Source organism: Pongo pygmaeus, chromosome 9, assembly GCF_028885625.2.
Source record: "Pongo pygmaeus isolate AG05252 chromosome 9, NHGRI_mPonPyg2-v2.0_pri, whole genome shotgun sequence".
NCBI classification, from domain to species: domain Eukaryota; kingdom Metazoa; phylum Chordata; class Mammalia; order Primates; family Hominidae; genus Pongo; species Pongo pygmaeus.
In genome coordinates, this window is record NC_072382.2 from 75,256,726 (window position 1) to 75,271,900 (window position 15,175).

Consider the following 15,175-nt stretch of genomic DNA (forward strand, 5'->3'; position numbering starts at 1 on the left):
ATCATGCTGACAGGATCCCCAAAATATCCGCCCCTCTGTACCATGGAGTGGGAATACACAAACACCACTGAATCCCCACAGGGACGTCCAGAAGAGTCAATTATGCGTATGTGAATAGGTGCGCAGGCAAAGAGCGGCAAGAGGGCAGCGGGGAGGAAAACCCTCACAGAGGGCGTGACATCTGAGCCATCTGAAGGATAAGTAGGACCCTGTCAGGATGTGAGTATATGACAAATCTAGGGCTTACAGAACCTGAAACTCTGGGGTCCTAAAGTCACTGCTTTACACAATATATTTAGAGTCACTTAAGCAAATAAAAATATTATTATTATTATAGCCTACTAGGCTATGTACTCTATTTCCCCCCTCTTATGCATTTCCCAGGCAATGTTCATTCATTCAACAAATATTTATTAGCACCTATGTTACTGTGCTGCCTACACAGAGAAATAGCAGATCCAATCCTGGACTCAAAGGAGGAGACAGGTATGTAAACAAGTAATCACAATAAAGTGCTGTCAAGGTAACTGAGGGTTGTGCAATACGCAATGGCAACGCTGAAGAAGGAACCCTCATGTAGTGGGTGGAGAGGGCATCAGAGAGGAGGTGATGCGTGCTGGTTCAAAAGGATGAAAATAATTGGAAGTTGACAGGCAAGGGAGGAGTGGGCTTTCCTGGCAGAAGGTACATGTGCATGACAAGGTTTGGAGGTGGAAAACAGTTTGAGTTCCAGAAATGATGAAAAGTTCCTTGTGCTTGAAACTATCAGATTGTGAAAGGTCTTTGCATGTCATACTAAGAAATTGAGGTGCTTGTCCTCTATGAAAATCCAGTGGAAGTTTTTAAGGTAGCAATAATTGTAATAACAATGGGAACAGTAAACATAGTAGTTAATACTTACTGAGTGTTTCCTGTGTGGCAGGCGCCATCCAGAGTATTTTACATATATTAACTCATTTAATTGCTGTCCAGAGTATTTTACATGTATTAACTCATTTAATTCTCATGCTGACCCTATAGCCTAGGTAGTATTAGTATTCTTACAGTATTATTAGCCCCACTTTACCGATGAGAAGATTGAGTTGTAGGGACAATCATTAACCTACTCAATGTTAATCACTTGTGGATCACATTCGAGGTGTGCTGGTAAACCAGCTCTCCAGGAAAAAAATAAAGTTCTGATTTGTGGCATTTGCCAATTTCTGTGGTGTCAATTCTCCCACAGTGGCTAATTTCAACATGCAAAAATGTCACCACTGACTGTGGTTGGATAAAGATGCTAACAACTCCTGTGAACTGGGGTGAGTCAGCTCCAGCACACCACTGCTTGTGTAGACATGAGATGTACTGTGCAGATCCCCCTTCGAAGAAGGACTTGCTGCACAGCTGCAGGGAAAGTGATGAGAAGAGTCTCCAGCGGTCAGCTGCTTTAGGGTCTGTCCTATAGTAGAGAGCAGTCTCGCATAGGGAAATGTCCTTCTTGGGGCAGCCCTAATCCAGCAACGGAGCAAGGTGAGGGAATCAAGGCCTAGCCATTTTGGCCCATCGTGAGACAATTCTTACAGGTAATACTAGCTCCAGCGCACCTGCCACCTTGATCAAGGCTTCATCAAGCCTCTTTGACTTCTTCCTCTGCCTTTTCCTACTTCCTTTCCCTTTCGTAGATGCTGATCTCTAATAAACATCTTGCACCTCAAACTCCATCTGTGCCTCTGCTTCTAGAAAACCCAATCTGTAATATCAATTCAATCAACATACACAGTAAGTGGTAGAGAAGGGAATTGAACCCAGGTCATGTGGATCCTGATTCCATATTCTTAATCAATAACAGAGGCAGATTTACCTAGAAGGTTTTGAACCTTAAGCTTCAAGGCTCCTAGCCTGCACAAACCCTTTCTAACTGAGTAGCCTTCCCATAGAAGGTATTCTGACCATAGAAGATTAGGGACTGTGGTAGGCAGAATCATGCCCTCCCTCCAAAGATGTGCATGTCTTGAATCCCAAAACCCATGACTGTGTTACCTTACATGGCACAAGAGACTTTACAGATGTGATTAAGTTAAGGATCTTGACATTGGAGGATTATGCTGGTTTATCTTGGTAGTCCCAATGCAATCACGAGGGTCCTTAAAAGTCATAGAAAGAAATGTGACAATGGAAGCAAAGTCAGAAAGATTTAAAGATACTTAATACTATATTGCTGACTTTAAAGATGAATGAAGAGGCCGCCAGTCAAGGATTGTGAACCGCTTCTAGAAGCTGGAAAGGCAAGGAAACAGGTTCTCCTCTAGTGCCTCCAAAAGGAACAGAGACCTGCTGACACGTTGATTTTAGTCCAGTGAAACTCATTTCAGACTTCGGAACTCCAGGACTGTAAGACAATATATGTGTTGTTTAAGCCACTGTGTTTGTGGTCATTTGTTTCAGCAACAGTAGGAAACTGATAAAGGAACCCAAAGGTATCTGCTTTGTATTGTCTCTGTCTCTTTAGCCCAAGTGGGCAGTACTTCTATTGATAAAATTATCTTAAAACCTTTGAGGATTTCCTGTAAATTTTATTGGAGTTCTTTCCGTTAAACAAAAATGATATCTATATTTCTTCCCAAGAAGTGCCCTTCTCTAACTTGGGCTGAGACTCAGGGTGGTGGTACAACAGTCTTAAAAGTCTTTTTATTTTTTTAGAGATAGGGTCTTGCTCTGTTGCAAGGCTGGATGCAGTGGCACGATCACGACTCTCTATAGCCTTGAACTCCTGGGCTCAAGTGATCCTCCTGCCTCAGCCTGCTGAGTAGCTGGGACTACAGGCACATGCCACCATGCCCAGCTCATTTTTGTATTTTTTGTAGACACAGGGTTTCACCATGTTGCCTAGGCTGGTGTCGAACTCCTGGCCTCAAGTGATCCCCCTACCTTGACCTCCCAAAGTGTTGGGATTACAGGTGTGAGCCACCATGCCCAGCCAGCCCTAAGATTCTTAGAAGCATTTTTTTTTCCTGGTTGAAATATAAGGTACACCCATAAGATTCTTAGAGACCTTCTACAAAACCACAATATAACCATCAATATTAGGAAACTAACACTGACAAAATACTAATACCTCGAGTCCACATACCTTCTTCAAATTTTCTTGATTGTACCATTTAAATGTGTTGTGAATTTAGGATCCTATCCAGGACTACTGGTGTGCTTGGTTGTCATATCTCTTTAGTGTTCTTCAATCTGGTACTGTTCCTCAATCTTTCCTTAGTCTCTGCTATCTTAACATATTTGAAGATAACAGGCCAGTTATTTTTTGGACGATCTCTCAGTTTGAGTTTGTCTGATGTTTCCTCATGAGTAGATGCAACTTTGGCAGAAACACGACAGGAATAATTCTTTGTTCTCAGTGCATCATGTCAGGAGGCACAGTATGTTGATTTGTCCCATTGCTGGTGGTGTTAACTTTCAGTACTTGGTATAAATGATGTATGCCTGGTTCCTCCAGCATAAAGTTAATGAAAAAGTATTTTCTACTTATTAATTAGCAGGTTATTAGTACTTATTGGCATTCTCTGGCAATACAGAGAATATATATATTCTCTATATTCTTCTGTCCCAGTTATTAACTTATTCATTTACTTATATCAATATGTATGAGCTCATACATGTTATTGAATGAATTATAATTAACTATTTATTTGATGGAGTTGTCCTGGCCAACACAAGTTGACTAACTCCTTCAATATGGCTCTTGTGTCCCTTTGATATGTCCCCTTTATTCCTGTCATTCTATACATTGTTAGTTATAAGCTATTCCAGGTAATCCTGTAGTTTCTTTCCCAGCCCCAGTCCCAGAATCAGGCATTTCTCCAAGGAGTGCTGGTTCCTTTTAATGGAAAACAGTGTTAAGAAACCAAGATTCGGGTGCTGGTGTGCTTACTGTGACTGGGATGCTGCTGCCCCCAGGTTCTTTCAGCAGATAGAGCTACAAAATTGTATATCATAATTTTGTTAAATTTATTCCTAAGTATAGTCTTCTTTATAAAATTGAAGTATAATTCACATAGTATAAAATTTACCTTTAGTGTACAATCAGTTGGTTTTTAGTATTAATATATTCACAGGGTTGCAAAACCATCACAAATATCTGATTCTAGAGTATTTTCTTTACCTCACAAAGAAACCCTGTATCCCTTGGGTGGCTGAGGCAGGAGAATCATCTGAACCTGGGAGGTGGAGGTTGCAGTAAGCAGAGATCACACCACTGTACTCCAGCCTGGGTGACAGAGTGAGACTCGTCTCAGAAAAAGAAAAAAAAAAAAAAGAAACCCTGTACCCATTAGCAGTCGCTCCCTCATGACAACCACTAATCTACTTTTCATCTATGTGGATTTTTTTTATTCTTGGCATTTCATATAAATGGCTTCGTGTGGTTTTTTAATATTATTGTAAATGAAATTTTTTCTTAATTTCATTTTACATTACATTACATTGTAATTTCATTACAATGAACAGATTGTTCATTGCAACTGTATGGAAGTACAATTGATTTTTGTGTATTGAGCTTAAATCTTGTAACCTTTTAAACTAATTTAATGGGTCTATAGTGTGTTTTGTGGATGCCTTATGATTTTACATATAGACAATCATAACATCAGAAAATAGATTACTTCTTCCATTCCAGTCTCTATGCTCTTTATTTATTTATTTAGCTAAAATGACTTGGCTAGAATCTCCGGTATAATGTTGAATAGAAGTGGTAAGAGAAGGCATTCTGATCATATTTCAGATCTTAGGGGCAAAGTTTTCAGTCTTCTGCTATTAAGTATGATGTGAGCTGAAGGCTTTTTGTTAATACCCTAATCAGGTTGAGGTGGTTCCCTTCTGTTCTTAGTTTGTTGAATGTTTTTAATCTGTAGAATGCATTTTCTACCTTTACTGAGATGATCATGTAGTTTTCACCCCTTATTTTCTTAACATGATGTGTTATATTGATTGACTTTTGTACATTGAACCAACCTTGCATTCCTGGGATAAATCTCACTTGCCATGATATATAGTCTTGTTCATATGTTGCTGGATTTGGTTTGTTAATATTTTGTTGAGGATTTTTGTATCTATATTCACAAGATATGTTGGTCTATGATTTTCTTTTTATCTGATATCTTTGTCTGTTTTGGTATCATACTTTTGATCTCATAGAATGCGTGGGAAAGTGTTCCCTCCTTTTCTATATTTTTGTGTGAGTTTGTAAAGGATTGGAGTTAGTTTTTCTATAAACATTTGGAAGAATATACCACGCAAGTCATTTAAGCCTGGGCTTTTTTTTCTCCTGTGGCAAATTTTTCGATTGCTGAGTCAATATCTTTAGAAATTCTTTTAGAGCAAGTCTGCTGGCAATGAATTCTCTTAATTTTCTTTCATCTAAGACTGTAGTTATTTTACTTTTATCCTGAAGTATATTTTCACTGAATGTAGAATTCTGAGTTGACCTTTTTTCTTTTTTTCCATTTTTTCTTTTCCCCTTCCTTCCTTCCTTTCTTCCTTCCTTCCTTCCCTCCCTCCCTCCCTCCTTCCTTCTCTCTCTCTTTCTCTCTTTCTTTCTTTTCTTTCTATAAGGTCTCACGCTGTTGCCCAGGCTAGAGTGCTGTAGTGGTGCAATCACGGCCCACTGCAGCCTTGATCTCCTGGGCTCTGGCAAAGCTTCCTGAGTAGCTAGACCCACAGGCACATGCCACCACACCCAGCTAATTTTCTTTTTTTGTAGACACAAGGTCTTACTATGTTGTCCAGGCTGGTCTTGAACTCCTGGGCTCAAGCGATCCTCCCACCTTGGCCTCCTAAAATGTTGAGATTACAGGCATGAGCCACCATATCTGGCCATGTTCATTTTCTAAAAATCTTTTTCTCTTATTCGATTAGACAATTTCTGTGGGTCTATTTTCAAGTTCACTGACTCTTTCCTGTCATCCGTATTCTGCCATTAAGTCCATCAGTGAGTTTTTTATTTTGGTTATTATACTTTCAGCTCTAACATTTCCATTTGGTTTCTCTTTATGTCTTCTACTTGTTTGTTGATACCATTTCCATTCAAGAGTGTTCACCTTTACTTCTTGGAGCATTTTATAATGCCTAGCTTAAAGTCTTTAACAATTTCAACACTTATGTTCTCTCTTCATTGGCATCTGTTCGCTGTTTTTTCTCATGTAGATTGAGATTTTCTCTGTTCTTTGTATGCTGAGTAATTTTGGATTAAATACTAAACATTCTGAATATTATACATGTCTAGATCTTGTTTAAATCTTACGGAGAATATTCATACTTTCATTTTAGCATGCAAATGACCCAGCTGGATGCAGGCCATGAACTGTGACCTGTCTTTGTGGCTGTGGTTCCAATGACAGTTCAGTTTTCAAAGCCTTGCAATACTATTCAGACCTCTTTCAGTGGTGCATACTCAGGGGGCAGTCTTGGATCTGGATGGTGGTTTATCCCTTTATCCCATACCTCGGTACTCAAGCCTATGGTATGCTGTTTAGTATCAGATCCATGCATGCACAGCTCAGAGGTGAACCCAGGAATTACGGCATTGCTCTCCTGAGCTTGTCTCTCTATGATGTTTGATACTTTCCAGTCCCCTGAGGCTCCCCTTTTAGGTCCTCTCACAGAAAACCTGAGATTTCACTTACCCCATTCTGCTATGTACTCCTCATGACTGCATGTATCCAGGGCCAAGTAGCAGGAAGACAGAGTCCTCAAATGCCTGTTCTGTGTATTCTGTCTGGGTTTTACAATTGCCAGGGTAGAATATATCTGTTTCATCTTCCCCACAATCAGAACCTCCTAACTATAATATTTTGTTTTACTTCTGGATCAGAGAGGAATTTTTGAAGTCACTTTGAGTAATAGCAGTGTTCCAAGTTTAACTAAAACAAACTAAAATTTAATGAAATTATGCTACAAGTGTAAATAATTACATGACGACATTGGAATAGGTATTTTCTGAGCACTGGTAAGTTTGTGAGGGCTCAACTTACATTCCTGTTTGGAACAACTTGCTAAATAGCAAGTTTTTTTTCAACCTGTATTATTAGACCATCCCTATTTCTGAATGTCAAAATAGTGAAAAATGTATATTAGCTTTGAGGAAATGTTACTATAATAAGGCTTTTGAGTATTAAAATGGAAAAAAATTGACAGAAAATAGTTGAGGAAAAAGATCAAGATTTTCAAATAATTATCAAGTCAGGAAAAGAGAAAGGCTTCTCTGGAAATAATAACCACCCTCAGCTTCAGCTTGTGCCACTCTCCTCTGCTTGCTCCACTCCAGCCATGCTGGCCTTTTGTCTTTTCATTTCTTGCTCTTGGCAAGCTCTTTCCTGATTCATGCGGAATTTCTGACAGACTAAATCCTACTCATCCTTTGAGTCATTTCCTCAGGGACATTTTATTTGTCTGCAGACTAGGTTCAAGTCTTCATATTATTCAAAACACACCCTGTATTTTCCCTTGGTAGCATTTATGACAATTATAATTTTTTATTTGGGCCAGGCACAGTGGCTCACGCCTGTAAACCCAGCACTTTGGGAAGCTGAGGCAGGAGGTTTGCTTGAAGCCAGGAGTTCGAGACCAGCCTGGGTTACAGTGAGACTCTGTCTCCACAGAAAAGTTAAAAATTATCTGGTTGTGGAGATGTGTGCCTATAGTCCCAGCTAGGAGGCTGAGGTGGGAGGATTGCTTGAGTCCAGGAGGTTGAGGCTACAGTGAGCCAGAATTGCGCTACTGCACTCCAGTCTGGGTGACAGAGTGAGAGCTTGTCTCAGAATAATAATAATAATAATAATAATAATAATAATAATAATAACTATTATTATTACTTCTTATTTGTATAATTAATGGCTCTCTGCTACACTAGATCATATACTTCATATAGGTGAGATGGTTCCTAGCTGAGTGCCTGGCAATTGCAAGTACTCGTTTAAAAGTATAGAATAGACTAGTCATGGAGGCTCATGCCTATAATCCCAACACTTTGGGAGGCCCAGGAGTTCAAGACCAGCCTGGGTAACATAGAGAGACAAAAATAAAAATATTAGCCAGGAGTGGTGGTGCATGCCTGTGGTGCGAGCTACTTGGGAGGCAGAGGAGGCAGGATTTCTTGGGCTTGGGGAGGTTCGGAGATCAAGGCTACAGTGAGTCATGATTGTGCCACTGCACTACAGCCTGGGCAAGATAGCAAGACTCTGTCTCAAGAAAATAATTCTGGTTTTTTTTTTTTTTTTTTTTTTTTTTTTGGAGACGGAGTCCTCCTCTGTCACCCAGGCTGGAGTGTAGTCACGTGATCTTGGCTCACTGCAACCTCCACCTCCCAGGTTCAAGCAATTCTCCTGCCTCAGCCTCCCAAGTAGCTGGGACTACAGGCACCCACCACCATGCCTGGCTAATTTTTTTGTATTGTTTAGTAGAGACAGGGTTTCACCATGTTGCCCAGGCTGGTTTTGAACTCCTGAGCTCAGGCAATCTGCCCACCTTGGCCTCCCAAAGTGTTAGGATTACAGGCGTGAGCCACCACGCCCAGCCAAGAAAATAAAAATGAAAATAAGAGAATAGATAAATAAAGTAGAAAGAGCATTCAAAACAATCCTGTTAATCTCTTTATCAAGTGTCTCTAGTGCCAGTCTTCCTTCCAAATCTTTTGAATTGCCTGTCCTCACAATAAGCCTATGAAGTATGTACTGTCCTGCATTTTACAGTTGAGAAAACCAGCTTATGGAAATGAAGTGACTCAGCTGCAAGACGGTAAACCCAGGGCCCCCAGCTCTCAGTCGAATGCTCTTTCCATTGCATCATTACTTCACATTGCTCAATATCAGTTCCTGGGTTAGCCTCCCTTCTACATCCGAGGAATATTTCCAGGGGACTCACATTGCCTCAGTTTCTCCTTTATATTATGAAAGGATGAAACCAATAGATCAGTGTTTCTCAGTGTGGTCCACAGTCTATTTGCATCAGAATTATTCAGGTATTTGCATCCACAATTATGTGGATGTTCTTATGAAAAATTCAGATTCCAAGGTCCACCCAGATTCATTGAATCAGACTGTAAGAGGGTGGAAGACAGGCAAAGTCCAGGAAATCTGCATTTATAACAGGCTCTTGAGGTGATTCTTACACACATCCGAGTTGAGAACACTCCATTAGGTGATCTTCAAAGTTCCTTTCCGCTTTGACAGTCTTTGCTTCTAAGACATTAAGTTTGAGGGGCATGTCTTTGCATCTCTATCATCTTTTACAGAGCCTGGAACTCAATATATTTTTAGTAAACTAATACATTTGTATTAGAAAGACCCAGATTCAAGTCCCTGCTTAGGTAGGTACCAGCTGTGATTCCTTGGGAAAATTACTTAACGTTCTAGAAATATCATTTTTAAGATGGAAATAATAACAATCTCTATCCTGGCTGCCAACACCTGACGTGGAAGATAAATTAACTCATGTTTGTGAAAGCTGTTATGGTGGCTCCAAGTTGAAGAACCACTACAGGCATAAACTGGGCACCAGCAGGGGTTACTAAGTCCTTCAGACTCACGGGTGGCTCACATACAGCTCTCTCCAGTGGACTGAATGGGGAGCTTATTAAAACACAAAATAAAACCACTACCACCTTTGAAAAATCACATTTCCATTCGAAGCAGGTAGAGTCTTTCCATGGAAATAATGTGGTTTTTTAAGAGACTCCGAGGCATTGCCACAGTGACCCCTAGTGGAACTTATAAGCCAACTCAAACCCACCATCCTAGTCCCACATTTGCTGTTGGCTTAGCAGAGAGATCAATTTATTAATTCAATATATCTGTTCTTCACATAGGCTAGGAAATTTTTGTGAAGCTTCTCTTTGTCCTCAGAGTCTAGCATTCATTCATCCATTCAACTATTACTGAGCATCCTGGGTGCCAGCTGCTGTGCTTGGCCCCAGAGGGACACAGCAGACATTGGGATCCTCACCTTCAGAGCCAGGTGGGGACAAGTTAAGTAGTGGAGACAGAGAAGCAAACAGCTAATAACAAGAGTGACACATGCTCCAAAAGAGGAAGTGCATGGAACTACGGAAGCCACTTTCTTTGGCAAAATCTCAATGATCTGTTTTGAGAATAAGCATAGCACATTGAGGGATGAATGGCAAAAATGAGGCATTAAGTGTAAACAGGAGCCAGATGGCAAAGGGCCTACTCTATAAATAAATTTGGATTTTATTCGAAGGTCAATGGAAAACAACTGAATAGTTTTAAGTACAGGAATTATTTGATTTTTGTTTTTTAGTATCATGCTAGCTTCAGCAGGTAGAGCTGATGGGAGGAGGTAAGACAGGAAGGAGCTGCATAGTCCAGGTAAGAAGTGAATATTAGGTTGGGAGAGGCATACAGGGAGTTTAAAATATATTGATAAAATTGCATTTCTTTCCCTGCATGGTAGGTACAAAAGCATCCTATTCTTTATACCTTACATTTATACTGCACAAATTATGTAGTATGTATGAAATAGTTCATTTAAAAACATATAGAACTCATAGGGGAAAAAACTATATATATTTGATACGTACATATGTCACATAAAGATAAAATTTGGAAGGGAAGGATGGCCTCCCACTTTGTGATGAGGGTGGCCTCTGAGGAGGTATCGCAAATTGTAAAAATAGCCATGATCCTTATTCCTCTCCATATCCACACCCTTTGCTATATGACTTTGTATCTCCTGCTTGAATCTGGGAAGTCCTTATTATTTTCTTTCACCAATAAATTGCAACAGAAGGAACAGTGCATCAGTTCTGAGCCTAGGTGTCCAGAGGCCTTGCATGCTTTGGCTCTCTCTTTTGGGGCTCTGCCCAGGCACCCAGGGAGCACCCTGAGCCAGCCTGCTGGAATGTGAGAGATCATGTGCGGCAGTGCTCAGCCAACCCAGCCGAGGCCATCAGAAATTAACCAGCACCCAGTCAACTTGGCAGCTGACCACCAACAGAGAAGTGGACTCACTCAAGACCAGAAGAAATACCCAGCTGACCTCAGTCAAAACTGCTAACCCACACAACAGTGAGATACATAAATAGCTGCCATTTTAAGCCACTAAGTGTTGGGGTAATTTGTTTTGCAGCAAAAGTAGACTGATACAGAAATTGGTGTCTGAAAGTGAGATGTTAGGCCTTTAACAATACCCTAAAATTTGTGACATTGGCTTTGAGATTGGGAGTGGTTGGAAACTGGGAAAATGGCAAGAGCAAACATAGTGAAGTCTGGGGAAATGATGGGAAATTATTACTAGAGGCTGGAAAAACAGTAATCTGTGTTTCATAATGGCACTTTATAAAGACCTCTGCAAGAATTAAAATGATGTCTAGTCAACCTCTAGACAAAAAAAAAACTTCTTGGAAACTTAAGAGTGAGATCTCACAGAAGCCCAATTCAAAAATACCAGTAATAAAATCTAGAGAGATGTCACAAAACAGTTGTGTCATTTGGAGTATGGAATAGACTGAAATTATTCAAAGTACCAATTATTCAGCTACCAATATGGGCCACATCTTCAGAAGTAGCCAAGGAAGGTGACAGACAAGGAATATGTTCCAAAGGGTATAGTCAAGAGCCGCAGAGATCAGTGGAGCAGGAACCCCCTCCCAGGGAATAGAATCTAGACCTGAGCAAGAAATACACCCTCTCCTGGGATAGTGAGACTTGTAAACCTTTGCCCAGCTGGAGTTGAGAATTGCTATGTGTCTCTCATTCTTCCCTTTTTAATTTTGTTTTGTTTTGTTTTTGTTTTTTGAGATAGAGTCTTGCTCCGTTGCCCAGGCTGGAGTGCAGTGGTGTGATCTCGGCTCACTGCAACCTCCCCCTCCCGGGCTCAAGTGATTCTCCTGCCTCAGCCGCCCGAGTAGCTGGGACTACAGGTGTGCTGCCCAACGCCTGGCTAATTTTTGTATTTTTAGTAGGTTGGTCTTGAACTCCTGTCCTCAAGTGACCTGCCTGCTTCAGCCTCCCAAAGTGCTGGGATTGTAGGCATGAGCCACCATGCCCGGCGTTCTTCGCTTTTTTAAATGGAAGTGTCTATTGAGGATATCCTGCCTCTGTCTCAATGTACAGTAGGTATGTGGGAGGCAAATAACTTGTCTTTAATTCATCGGTGTCAGGATCAAGAAGAACAATATCCATAATGTCGCATACAAACCTGATGTGAACCACAAGATCCTGGTCTTCAAGCCTGATGACATAATTGCAAGAGGTGTTTGGGGGTCTTGAAATAGTGGTAAGCATATTTTTCCTGTGGGAGGAATGTGAATAATTATGGTCAAAGAGTAAACTGTGGTAGATTACAAAATTTGCCACACTCTTTCCATCCTCCCTGAATTCATACTCTTTGAGTTGTGACTTTGCAGCATCCCCCATCAAGAGGTGGAGGGAGACTATTTCTCCTCCCCTTAAACCTGAACTGACCTCATGACATTTTTGGCCAATGGAATGCAGCAGAGAGATGGTACAAATTCTCTGTCTAAGCCTCAACATGCATCGCACATCTCAGCTCTTTCTTTTGAAGTCCTGTCCCACTACTCATATGAAATGACCTGAGCTAGCCTGCTGGAGAGAGATCACATGGAACAGAGATGAGCCATCCCAGCGGAAGTTATTCTACATTATCCAGGAACCAGCCAATTTAGCAGCTGGCCTCAGACCCATGAGTAAACTCAGCCAAGACCAGATGAACAACTCACCTGGGCTTAGCACAAATGTTGACTTGCAGAATTATGAGCTATATAAATACTTGCTATTTTAAACCACTAAGTCTTTGGGGATAGTTTGTTATTTGGCAAAAGCTAACCAATTAAAATAAATTGAACCAATATAAGAGTCAAAGCATGAAATTGGATAGAGAAGTACTTAAAAGGAAAGGGAAATATGTGAGATAAATGAGAAAGAGTGCTGACCTTTGTTGTTCTAGGTGGTGGGTACCTGGGTGTTTGTTGTATCCTTCCCTCTAATTTTCTTTACTTAAAGTTTTTACCATTAATAAAACTAGATTAAATTATAACTTTAAAGTAAAAAGAATACAAGTTGGAGTTCCAAAAGGCTAAGATTCCATCTCCTGTCTGCACCCTCATTAGGTGATCATACTCATTTCCACAGCTTTTTTCTTTTTTTTTTGAGACAGAGTCTTGCTCTGTCGCCCAGGCTGGAGTGCAGTGGCGTGATCTCGGCTCACTGCAAGCTCCACCTCCCGGGTTCACGCCATTCTCCTGCCTCAGCCTCCCGAGTAGCTGAGACTACAGGTGCCTGCCACCACGCCTGGCTAATTTTTTGTATTTTTTAGTAGAGATGGGGTTTCACCGTGTTAGCCAGGATGGTCTTGATCTCCTGATCTCACGATCCGCCCTCCTCGGCCTCCCAAAATGGTGGGATTACAGGTGTGAGTCACTGTGTCCAGCCACTTCCACAGCTTTAAAGACTTTGGTATGTTGATAACTTCCAAATTTATATCTCTAGCTCAGACCTTTCTTCTGAGCTCCAGACTCATATTTCCAGTTGCCTACTTGATATTTACATTTGGATGTCTCTCAGGTGTCTCAAACATGACTTGTTTAAAATTGATCACTTAATCTTTCCCTCTGTTGTGGCCAGTCCCCAAGATAACCCCCAGTGATCTCTGCCTCTGGGTACTCACACCCTATGTCCCTTTCACACTGTAGGAGGATTGCAGGATTGCTATATGTTACCATAGACTTGTACAGAAATGACAGTGTGTGACTTCCAAGGCTAGGTCATAAAAGACACTGTGGCCTGTGCCTTACTCTTTCTTTGGATCACTCGCTCTGGAGGACGCCAGCTGCCTTGTCACGGAGACACTCAAGCAACCCTACAGAGAGGCCCATGTGATAAGGAACTGAGGCCTCTTGCCAACAGCCATGTGAGTGGGCCATCTGCCCACTCTGGCTTTCCTTATTTAGCTCAGGTTAGCCGAAGCCTGGCTGGAAGCCATTTAGCAAGTCACAAGCAGGCTTCCCAGGCTTCCCAGGCTTCACTCAGATAGCCCCTCTGTCTGGAGTTGAATTTACATATATGCCACGTGCCCCTCCCCACACCTTTGCTTATCACAGCCTACCTGCCTTTAAAAACCCAGTTCAAATTCCACTTTTTTTTCCCCTTTTTTATTTTGCCGAAGACTCATGATATTGCTTGGCTTGGTGCTAGGTGCTGGGTGCTGGGGGTACTGCACCGACTCAGCTGATTCCAGCTCTCAGGGGGCCCACAATTCACTGAGGCAGTCCAATCATTTCAGTCTGGTGTGGGAAGTGCTACAACAGAGGGGCAAATGGAGAAGGAGAGGTGGGGCCCTGCCAGCTTGGTTAGGGCCACAGTCAGGAAAGGCTTTTTGGAAGGGGTGGTGCTTGAGTGAGAGTAAAAGGAAGACCAATCTCTGGCAAAGTGAAGAGAAGTCCAGCAGTGCTGCCGGCTGAGGCCCCTCTGCCCCATCTGTTGTGCTGCCTCTCATCTCAGGTAGAAATCACACCTTTCTCTACTCTGGACTGATGCCAGCATTCCGTGAGTATTAATTTCTGGACTTGGATTTTTGAAAACAAACTGCCCATAGGTGATCAGGAAGGGGAGGGGGACCCAAAACTGGTTATATAAGGAACAGCAGCTGAACTACACATATTTAGACTGGGAGGTAGGAGGACTGAGTGAAAAGGAAATGGACTGTTTTTATAACACAGAGTTTCCAAGTGCAAAATGTAGAAGCTGCAGAAGGCAGAGGTCAGCTGAACACCAGAAAGAGCTCTCTACTTGCCTTTATTTAAAAGAGAATGAACTTGTTTTGGCCCATTGTCCCGGGAGAGGTTCAAACATGTATCCCCACTGGAGGTCACATCATAGAAAATGGTGACAGTTAGGTAAGATGCCCTTTAAACTTCTTTCCAGTGGAAATTCTGTCGCGCCACCATCATCCCTCGATGACTCCCGTCAGCTGCTGACTGAAGTCCAAGCTCCGCGGAGCAGCACACGGAGCACTCCACCTCTCCACTCACATCCCTACCCACACCCACTCTCAAACTCCAAGAGCAACAACAAATCACTTGTGCTCTGCACACATATGCCATGTTCAGTATTTAAAATATCCTCCCCTCTCCCTTTGCCAGTGTTTATTCTCCAAC

The 15,175-nt window shown here is 41.7% G+C and overlaps 1 protein-coding gene across 1 annotated transcript in view; it reads right to left on the reverse strand.

The window, feature by feature from the left end:
• Window positions 1-11,795: 11,795 nt before the first annotated feature.
• Window positions 11,796-15,175, reverse strand: part of PGM2L1 (phosphoglucomutase 2 like 1) — a 72,445-nt gene continuing 69,065 nt past the window's right edge. Inside the window, exon 16 of the transcript XR_010127703.1 lies at window positions 11,796-12,291. The gene's annotated coding sequence lies outside the window, so the exon portion shown is untranslated. The remainder of the gene's footprint in view (window positions 12,292-15,175) is intronic.